An 11,964-nucleotide genomic window follows, 5' to 3' on the forward strand; every position below is an offset into this window, starting at 1 on the left:
CGCAATTTGCCACCAACCTGTCACTTTTGTGCTCTTCTCGCTTATCTGACGGTACTAAAGAAATGAAATTGTTAATTTACCATAAAAACTGTCAGTCAATTGGTCAGATTACCAAGCCAATCGTCTGCGAGTTAGTTAATCAATCCTATTTGATGTTAATCTGATTGAAAAGGATTGCTTCTCTTAGTTAGCTTACGTGCAAGTATATATATATTTGTGTATGTGTATGTGGGCATGTGGGTTTTTATAGTATTTAGCTTTTAGTATCTTATTAGCGAATTACCTTCACTGAAACCTCAGGATATTTGGACCACTTTAAGCTGGGTTTGAAGTGACAGTGAGTTTGAGTTGACGGCACAAAAGTGAGTACTAATGCGGAAAAGCCTGTGAGTATGTCGAATATACTCAGCTGATAGTCGGAAGACAATTTTTTTTTTGTTTCATCACTGAATATTATAATACCCAGAAGCTTCTTACGGAAATTGAGAGCTGCATGCACTAAAAAGCTTTATAAAGAGTTTTCTTATCAGGAAGTGACTAATTCTTACAAAGTTTCTTTCAGATGTATTAAAAATGCTGGTCAGCTAGCCATGAATGGTTATATCGAAAGAATTGAAAGAAATCCACGGAAAGATGGTTTCGTGCATGATTTTAAACAGGGAACTGAAGAAACAAGGATTGAAGGGCAGGCGTGAAAATATAAGAACTAAAGACCGATTATCACATCAAACGATACGCAAACGTATCTGATGGGATGCATAATGTTAGAAAGAAACCAGCACACAAAAAAAAAACAACAACAATTAGCTGAGGTCGCTTTTAGAAATGGAAGTTTAATTTTAAATTACCCAATTTAATTAATTTTAATTTTCACAGCTTCTCGAAAATATTTTCTCAGGGCCTAGTATTTGAATGTTTCTTTATTTTATATACTTAATAAAATCGTAAACATATTTCAAACAGATGGCAGCTCTATTTCTTAAATTTTCAAAACAAGTTCTCACAGAAGATATGTTGTATTTGTAAATTAGAAAAGAATTAAAATATATTCTGAATTTGAAACTAGGTGGCAACGACGTTCAAAAATACTTTTTAATTAATACTCTTAATTAGGTGTTGGGTGATTAATTACCATCATCATCTTTTGGCTCTACAGCTCTTTGTAAACTTTGGCCTGCTGCACGTGGGACCTCCATACGTCTGGAACGCTTGCGACTTTTTTCGTTCGTTATCCCAAGTTTCTTAATGTCGTCCTCTAGTTCGTCGGTCCATCTTGTTCTCGGCCTTCCTCTTGCTTTGGTATTGAACGCTCTGGCTTCTACAATTTTGTTCTGCGTCCTCGTACCTTCCATTCTTGTAATGTGACCCAGCCCTTATTACCACATTTTCGCCCTTATTACCACAAGAAATTAATTACCTTTTTCTCAACGCAAATTATGTGGCACCACTATTAAATTTTTTTTGTTTTTTTTTTTATTTAAGCTTTTATCTTTCTTTTGCACATAAAATATTTCTCGTAAGCCTCTCGTTTGATGTGCAAGGTATATAAGTTCACTAAGTCCTTTTGCGTCGCATCTATTTCTATTTGAATGACCACATGAATATATCCTTTCTGTTCCTATTGCCACTAGTTTAAGTTTTATAAAGTCCTTGATTTTTTATTTGTTATATTAATATTTGAAACAAAAACCAAATGCAATTGAACATCTGTTAAAATTAATTAAAAGAACTTAGATTTACCGCATGAACATGAGAGATATTTTTTTAGTGACCATATGTGTATCTGTTTTGTAATGAACCTTACTTTTGAAATTGAAAATTAGATGGCAACATCATAAAAAAATATTTTTTAATTTACGGTTTATTCTGTACGTATACGTGATTTAATTTTGCAAATTAAGTGTACATTTTTCCATTAATATTAAGTGGCAACTTCATCAGAAAACAATTTGGAACCAAGGCCTTTTCAAAAACCTTTCATTTCGAATCTATAAGAATATTTCGATATTTATATGTATAGTCCAGTTTTGTAATTATATTTTTACTTTTCAATTCTAAGTTAGGTGACAGCACTACACAAAAACATTTTTTCATTTAATTTAATCTTTCTTCTGCAGCTATTCATATTTGTATGAGTTTCCAAATTGCTTTTACAATTTTTCATTAAAATTAGGTGGCAACTCCAATAGAAAACATTTTGAAATCAGGGCTGTCTCAGAGATTTCGTTTGTTATCCAGATTTTGATATTTATATATTCTATGTCAGTTTAGTTTTATTTTTATAATTTGTAATTTTTCATTATAATTAGGTGGCGACTCCATTAAAAATATTTTGAAATCACAGAATATTTTGGAGTCTATACGAATATTTTTATATTTATATATTCCAGCTTAGTAATTATTTTTTATTTTTCAATTATAAGTCAGAAGGCAACACCGCACCAAATTATTTTTTAATTTAGGCTTTCTTCTATACATATACCTATTTGCATTAATTTATAAATTATTTTAAAAATTTTCAAGAAAATTAGGTGGCAATTCCATTAGAAAATATTTTGATATCAAGGCTTTCTCAAAAAGCCTTCGTTGGCTATGCATATTTTGATACTTATATATTATATGTATGTCAATTTAGTAATTAATTTTTATTTTTCAATTATGAGTTAGATGGCAGCACCAAACAAAAATATTTTTAATTTGTATTTGTATCTTTGTATTAATTTCCAAATTATTTTTACAATTTTTCAATAGAATTAGGTGGCAACTCCATTAGAAAATATTTTGATGTCAAGGCTTTCTCAAAGAATGGTATCCGTATTTTAATATTCACACCTGTTTTATTATTAACTTTTAATATTCAATTTAAAAATAGGTGGCAACACCATGTTGACTTGCACATATCCATATAAAGGGTGATTTTTTACCTATTACCCTTTTAAACAGTTGGTTTAAACAGCTGATACACGTTTTAATTTAACCATGAATCGTCTTACAAACGAACAACGCTTGCAAATCATTGAATTTTATTATAAAAATGCGTATTCTGTTAAAAAAATTTAAGATCCACTTTTTTATCGAAAACTTGTGTTCAGCGACGAAGCTCATTTTTGGATCAATGGGTACGTAAATAAGCAGAATTGTCGATCTTAGAGTGAAGATTAGCCAGAATAATTGCAAGAGCTACCAATGTATCCAGAAAAGGTCACAGTTTGGTGCGGTTTATGGGCTGGCGGTATCATTGGACCGTACCTCTTCAAAGATGCTGCGAATCGTAACGTAACTGTGAATGGTGAGCGCTACCGTGAAATGATATCCAACTTTTTTTTGCCCAAAATGCAAGAGCTTGACTTGCATGACATGTGGTTTCAGCAAGACGGTGCCACATACTACATGCCACACAGCACGCGTAACAATGGACTTGTTGAAAGGCGAGCTCGGGGAACATTTTATTTCACGTTCGGGACCTGTCAAATGGCCACCCAGATCATGCGATATAACGCCTTTAGATTATTTTTTGTGAGGCTATTTTAAAGCTCATATCTACTCAAACAAGCCTACTTCAATTAACGCATTGGTAGACAACATTAAAGCATTTATATGTTAGATACCGGCCGAAACATTGGAAAGAGTATGCCAAAAATGGACAAAGCGGATGGACCATTTGAAGCGCAATCGCGGTCACCATTTGCATGAAATAATCTTCAAACATTAAATTATATGGACTGTACTATCGATTTAAAAAAAAAATTTCATGGATTTTTCTGAATTTTACGTGTGTTTTTTTTGAAAAACTTTCCTATAGCTCTTAAAAAATCACCTTTTTTATGTATATAATTGACGCTACACCCTTTTTGGGTGTTTGGCCGAGCTCCTCCTCCTATTTGTGGCGTGCTATTTTTCTTCACTTTGGTTTCGAAGATTCGAACCTATGTTCTCTCTGAATTCTAAATGGTAGTCACGCACCAACCTATTCGGCTACAGCGGCCGCATATATCCTTACTTTTAACTTTTCAATAATATAAATTCAATAAGAAACTCAAATCAAATTAGTTTGCTTTATTTATTAAAGTTTGGTTAATTGCCTTAACACATTTCGTTTGACTTTTTAGATTCTTACTTTTGCTGTTAAACTCGTTTTGAGTTCCAATACCTGCCTATAGTTGGTTACAAACCTTGCACTGTTTATTTGTTTCTTTTTTAGTAAAATTTATTATCAATAATTGGCAAGACTTTGCCAAAGAGAATGTCGTCTTCAACCACATACATAAGAGTATACTTATATACAACCGTTGGGCTTCCAAATATAGCAAATAAAATGAAAATCGGCTGAATAAAAAGAAATTTTATAAATTTTTATAAACATTTAGAGATACCGTCGAAAAAGATTTACTGCAGCCACACGCAAAAAATCATAGTTTAGGGGTCATAAGCCATTAAAAATGTCTCTCATTATAATTTTCTTGTTATAAGTCACTCCTTTTGCGCTGCTGAAGAATTACAATATTCGTTCGCTAGTCAGGGCTTTGTAAAAAATATTATTTAATTAGAGAAGCTTTAGAATTTAACTGAACTGTAGCTTTAAATTTTCTTCCTTTTCCCCTTAATTTTTGCAATTTTTTCATAAATGCCTTCCTAGCTTTTGGCTTATTACCTTTTACATGCATATATTGACTGTTTCTGCAGTGGTGCCTGAGCACACACACACACACACATATTTCCTCTTCTACAAGTATAAATAAAGCACTAAAAATCATTGCCTCTTATTCTCGTTATAGGCATTCGCAAACAGATACTTTATTTTATCTACCACATGTGTATTTTTTATATCATCAAAAAGTTCCTTTCGTTGCCTATTTTTGCTTTTTGAGCAACCGCAATCCAATTGATTGGCTTGATAAGGCAACAAACAAACAAACGCATATTTCTGCGAGAGATGAAAAAAAATGTACTTTTCCCTTTTGCTACTTTTTTCATACTTAAGCAGCTGCGTGGGGATTAGAAAACTTTTGAGTCAAAGATTGTTACGAAAAATCCTAGATAAAAGAACTCATTGCGGTTTAAAATCTCATGCAATTTTCCATTCCTTCTGAAGCGACATGCAGCACACAAATACGTACGTCTTACGTACTTATTTGCATACGTACCTCATTCTCATATGTGCATACATGGAGCTGAAAGTAGAGGCAAAGCAAAACAATAAACAAAAAAACAAGCAAATGCTAGTCAATCGTCAGACAGCATCAGCAATCAGCCGTCAAATCATTTTAGGCGTTGTTTTCATGTCAACTTTTCAAATCGGCTTTCTCTCTTTATTCCATTCGTCCCCTTAATCAGCTGAGTATTAGCGATTGTTGCTGCTGACTGTTCTGCACACTTTCCCATTTTGCGTTCCGTTTATTACCAATCTTTTTTTTTAGTAGAAACGGAAGGACGTAGAAAGTGTGTGATGGGACGTAGGAAGTATGCTGAAGGGTGTAGACTTAAATGTCAAGTTGGCTATGGAAATAGGAATAGTGAAAATAATGTAGGCACAAAAAAAGAAATAAAATTAAATATTATACTATGACAAACCTTTTTCTTGTTGTACGCAATTTAGTAACGGTTGCGCCAACAACATCCCCCTGACTGTTTCTGGCCGCCCCATTTCGGTCCATGCTTTTTGCTTTCTTTTGTCTATGAAAAATTGTGCTAAACTTAAACTCTGTATATGGATAGGCGATTTTGCTGCTGTTTCTATTGTTATGTGGCGTGTGTACAATATTTTATTTTTTGTGTTGTTATGCTTTGAAACATTTATTCGATTCGGTTGCTATTGCGCTTAGATTTGATAAATGGAAATGCCGAAAGGATTGATGACCCAAAGCCATTTAAATAAAATTAATCCGGAACCGTTTGCGTACAAAAACTTTATATGTGCACGCCCCAGCACCTACAAGCATAACCCGTGTATATCCTTTTTACAACACCAAAAAAAAGTTTGTCAAAACTTTTAGCTTGGTTGATTAGATTTGCTCGTAATATTTTTATTTTTTTTTATCTTTATTTTACTTTTATTTTACCGAAGTAGAGCAAAATGTATAAAGTGAATGAAAAAAGGACGAAATAAACGAGGTTTACTTGTATAAAACCACAAATATATACAAGCAAATATATTTTTATGAAACCATAATATTGGTCAAAATAACTTTCTTTCAGTTCAAGTACATATTTATATATACACTGTTGTGCGAAAGTTAAGCATTTGCTGCTACGGAGTTATAGCTGCGACTTTTCTCAAATATTTGGTATATCTCCATAAATCGGCGGTTACATTTTCTATTTGGCGCCTTTGCAGCACTACGTGTGCTGGCATGCATTTCAATATTTTAGGAATTTTTAGTATCAAGTTACATATAACGTTTTCAGTTACGAGTGCGCGAAAAAGTCAATTTCGCTCAAAAGATGGAATTAACGCGTGAGGGCAGCCACCCGTTGCCTTGTAAGTACTGGCTTCGAGAAATAGAAAGCATAAAATAGAAAATGACCTATTGAATATACAGGGTTGCCCATATTCGACGGACCCATCTGGCAACCCTGTATCTTTTGACAGAGACGTCAGATCGCTTAATGACATACCACGTTGGAAGCGTCAGTCCAAGCAGATTTTTACCATGGAACAGTACACGGCACGCGAGCGCTCCCAAATTGTTGGAAATTTACATTCAACAAAATAAGTCAATTGTGAAAACTCAACGTGCGTATAAAAAATTAAATAATGTGAAAAGTGTGCCTTCTAAGAATACCATTAAACGTTTGTACGAATGGTTTTCGACTGGTGATGCTCTTTCTAATCCAAAGAGGCCAAATCAAAACCGACCAAGGCGTCGCTAAGGACATCCCAAAATCGCCGTTCTCAGCAGTTGGGCACTGCTCGGACCACTTTACAACGAATTATCCGCATCGATTTTCATTTATTCCCGTATAAGATTCAATTGACGCAAAGATTGTTGCCTGCGGACAAGCCTCGCCGATTGGAATGGGCCCAAAGAGTCATCGAAATGGCTGAAGATGACGAGCAATTTTGGAACAAAGTCATCATGTCCGATGAGACGGTAAACAAGGAAAATTGCCGTATTTACGCCACTGCAAATCCTCACGAAATTCAAGAGGTACCTCTTACGACGAAAAAGTCACTGTTTGGTGCGGCGTTGGTGCGAAAACGATTATTGGGCCGTTTTTCTTCGAAAATGAAGATGGTCAAGTTGTTACCGTCAATCAGGAGCGTTATCGCGATATGATAACCACTTTGGTGATGCCAATTATTCGTCGAAAGCGTATGAGGCAGTTCTGGTTTCAACAAGACGGCGCTCTACCACACACAGCTCGCACCACAATCGATTTGTTGAAGAAATTGTTTCCTCGTCGTTTGATGTCGAAAAATGGGGAATGGCCTCCGCGTTCGCCCGACTTAACGCCGCCTGACTTCTTCTTGGGTGGAATATTTAAAATCAAAGGTTTATATTAATAAGCCAAAGACCATAGAAGAGCTCAAGAATAACATTCGTGAGGAAATACCACTGGAAAACGCTGGAAAACGCTGCAAAACGGGCACAATACGCCGTACAGGCTCAAGGCGGCCATTTGAGAGATATCATATTCAAAAAGTGATGTCAACAAATCTATTAGAACCAAATAAAATGATTATTGTCGTCAACATCAAAAAAATTGTGTTTTTCTTTGGTTAAAAAAAAAACAGATGGATCCGTCGAATATGGGCAACCCAGTACCTGACAGAAAAAAAGAAAAAAACTCTGGGCTAAAGTTAATGGAAATAGAACCAAGTCGCCCTAAATTATGGACAGTAATGAGAAGAAATGGAGAGTGAATGTTTGTAAAACTGCTTATTCAATCAATCTCACTTTATTATGGATTTACATAAGTAGTCTGGTCAAATACTCATTTTTTATAGATTTTTTTTTATGAATTTTTTTTTAATCAAATAAAATGCTTTGATTTTAAAGAATGTTATTATCGACATCGAGTAGTATACAAAAACATTTTTTTTTTACATATTTTTTGTAGAAGTATGGCTCCAAAGTAAGTGTCTTAAAAAAAAGATAGGTGGCTGGTCAACAGGATTTTGGCGCTTCAAGACATCTGAAACAAAAATTTTAAACTGATTATTATTCTGTAGGCTTGTCATTCTGACAGATGCTACTATAGGAAAATTTTTTTGAAAATTAACAAAATGGCGGACTTTAAAAAAAAAAAATTTTTTCGGGTGGAAACAGGGCTGAAAAGAAACGAAAGTAGCACCCAACGTACTGTAAAATCAAAACCATCGTATTTTATTTTCTTAAAAAAAAATAGGTTGTCTGTAAAGTCGGTTTACTGACGATAGTTTAACGTGACAACGTCATAAGGAAATACTGATGTAAGGGTTGCAATTTTCAAAAGAAAATTTTAATTTTATTTGTTTGATAGATATTTTGTATGGATATAGAGGAGGAGGTAAATGGAATCGCAATAGAATAGGTCAAGTTACATTTACACAAACGTGAAAAATGACGAAACATTTATCAAATTCATGAAAGATATCTTCAATTTCGATTGTGCATCAGACGTTAATAAGTCAACAACACTAAGAGGCACCATCATCGATTTGTCTTTTTCAAGACACTTTACACTCGAAACACTCCCTTTCATTTCCTCCTTTTTTTATCATCGTCCTATTCTCAACAGAGAAATGGTTCATTACCATGCACACAGGAAGAAGGCATATGCAAATACAAGTATGTGAATTTATATATCTACATATGCGCATATACATACATATATATGCTCATTCAAGTTGGAGAGAGCCAGATGTCGAACGTTGCCGAACGTTTGGGCCGATTGTGCCTCTTTGTCGTTCGTTCCGCGCTCTCGCTTGCAGGTCAAGCCTTAAATAGAACGCCTCAGAGCAAGGTAACGACGCATGAGCAAGATAATGACGCATTTTTTGGTGCGTGCAGGCGACTACATCGAATTATAATTATATTGACGTTATCACGTCAAAAATACTTATGTTTTGCACAATACTGTGACATGAACACTCGATTGCCTTATCCCACAAGCTGCCTCGGCTTCAGCTACTGCAGCTGAGAATATTCAGCGCTATCAAAAAAATTTAGAAACTTTAAAACTTCACACATCAACTTTATAAAATCACGAGCTGTTCTGCTAAAAATCAAACTCATTTACCACTCGAAAGTAAATGGCATCCGCTTCGTTAACGTTTCTTAGCTTGGATCTTATAACAGTGTGAATTTGTTTGTTAAAGTTTTTTCAAAAATTATCTACTCTAACGAGGAAAATTTTCTTTGCAGCGCCATTGAGAACCCAATGCATTCGCAGGGTATGATAGTTAGATACGAGTTTTATTCGTCTGGTTTAAAAAGGCTGGTGAATAGGAGGAAACGAAATTGTTCATAAAGCAACTTTGCATTTGGATGTAATTTAAATATTTTTCGCTTGAATGGTCGGCATCAGCATTCCTACAGATAATACAATTTTGGCCGTACGCTCGCTGGGTTAAAATTTTTGTAATTTCAAATTTTTAAATGTTGTTTTGTGCTTGAAAAAATTATTTTAATTTTTTCAGTATTTTTGAAATTCGAAATGAAAAATATATTATTCGCATGCACTCCTAGTTTACGATCTTCAAAATAGATGGAAATGTATGGAGTTATGCTAGTCAGCTTTCAGCTTCCAACTTTTTCACAAACTCGTTGACAGACATATTTTTTCTAATTCCTACCTTTCCTACGTTTAAGGTTACAAACACTTTACTCAACTGAAAGTCTCTCAGTTTATTATGCACTTTTTTGTGATCAGAAATTTTGTCTTCTACTGTTATTTCATGCATTACCTATAAAACGAAAGCTATTTATTCTCACAGAATCAGAATGCCTTTGGTCTAAAACAAGCTTTTAAAATTCTTGAACTTTTCTGCATTTAATTTTTTTCTTCCCATATCTATCCTATGTATTTGGCTCAACATTTTAAAAATATATTTAAAAATGAAAATAATACCGACTTCGATTTGAATCATACAATGAGCAAGAAAGACGAGCAAATCATCAAAAAAACCTCACTAAGAGAGATAAAACAATTATTTTCGACATTAAAAAACAACAAATCCCCTGGATATGACTTCATCTCGGGGATAATTTTAAAGCATTTGCCCGACAGTGCAGCAATAATTTATCTTACGAACGTTTTCAACGCTGCTATAAAACTCAAATACTTCCAAAAGACGTGGAAAATTATCGAAATCATTGCCAACCCAAACTCTAATAAAGATGCCACGTTTGCATCGTCGTACCGACCAATAAGTCTGCTGCCGACAATATCAAAAATATTTCAGAAGCTATTATTTGATCGTATAGAGTCCATTATAACAAAAATAAATTTAATTCCCCAACATCAGTTCCAACAAGTGCACAGAGTTACTCACAAAATTAATAAAGACTTCAACAATAAACAAGTATGCGTGGCTGTATATCTCGACGTAGCTAGAGCCTTTGACGAAGTAAGGCATCCTGGATTACTGTAGAAACTCCAATCTTGGTTGCCATATGACTACTTTCTAATGCTAAAAAGTTACATCTAAGATAGAAAATTTTATATTAAATATATAATGACGCATGTTCGTACATTGAACCTATGAACGCAGGAATTCCCCAAGGCAGTGTATTAGAGCCCACTCTGTATCTTATCTACAACCGCCTTCAGGAAATAACATGATTGCGATGACACTGTCCTAATGGCATCTCATAGAGACCTGAAAATAGCACAAACAAATTTACAAAGCGACCTCAACAAAACGCTGGACTGGTTCAAAAAATGGAATATAGAAATTAATGGCGATAAAACAATTCAAGTCAATTACACGAACAGAAAGATAACCCTAGACTCATTAAAAATTGGAAACTCTGACGCGATTACTGATGCGAAAGCTAATTACTTAGGCATTGCAATTGACTCTAAACTAAACTAGAGGAACCATATACTAAAAAAAATGAAATGAAACTAAAAATCATTTTCGACAACTGTACTGGCTGCTAGGACCTCACTCAAAGCTCTTGCTGCAAAACAAAACTTTAATTTGCAAAACGACAATTGCATCAATTCTTCTAACTGCAATTTGACAATACTGCAACGTGCCCAGTCGACGATACTTAGGACAACAATAAATGCACCATGGTATATACCCATCGCTGTCATTCACCGCGACTTAAACATCGACACAGTTGACGAAGCCATACAAACTGCGAGCAGAAGGCACATATGTAAGTAAGCAGACCTCTGACGCACACAAATCCGACACTGAAGAAGCTTCCTGCTGAAGAAAAATTCAATAAGAAGAGACTTAAATGGAAAACACCAACTGATCTTTTGTAATATAATAATAAGAATTATATTTATGTATATTAGTTATCTAAATTATCATAGTAAATAATTTACAAATGAATTACATATTCCTAAATGATCTTGAAGAGCAATGGCTTGACAGTATCACGTATACGAGGGGTGCCTTTTATATGTCGGGATTAGAGAACAAAAACAAATTTTAATCATCGAAAATCACTTTATTGTTTTTCAAAATATTCTCCATGAAGATCTATACACTTTTGCATGCGTTTGAACCAATTGTCGAAGCACTTTTGCCGCTCTGAATGAGGTACCTCCAAAACAAGCATTCTGAATGCCGCAACCGCTTCTTCAGGTGTCGAAAAACTTTGGCCTCTCAGTTTATTTTTTACGTACGGGAATAAAAAGAAGTCATTCCGTGCCAAGTCAGGACGGCGGATGACCCATTAATTCAATGTTTTTGGTGCACAAAAATGCAGTTGTTTGAGCCGATGTGTGAGAGCTCGCATTGTCCTGGTGATAATTTCTTGGAAGACAACTGGCAAACAAATGGTTGTGTACCACTCAGAA

This window comes from Anastrepha obliqua, chromosome 1 (assembly GCF_027943255.1).
Source record: "Anastrepha obliqua isolate idAnaObli1 chromosome 1, idAnaObli1_1.0, whole genome shotgun sequence".
In the NCBI taxonomy this organism is placed as follows: domain Eukaryota; kingdom Metazoa; phylum Arthropoda; class Insecta; order Diptera; family Tephritidae; genus Anastrepha; species Anastrepha obliqua.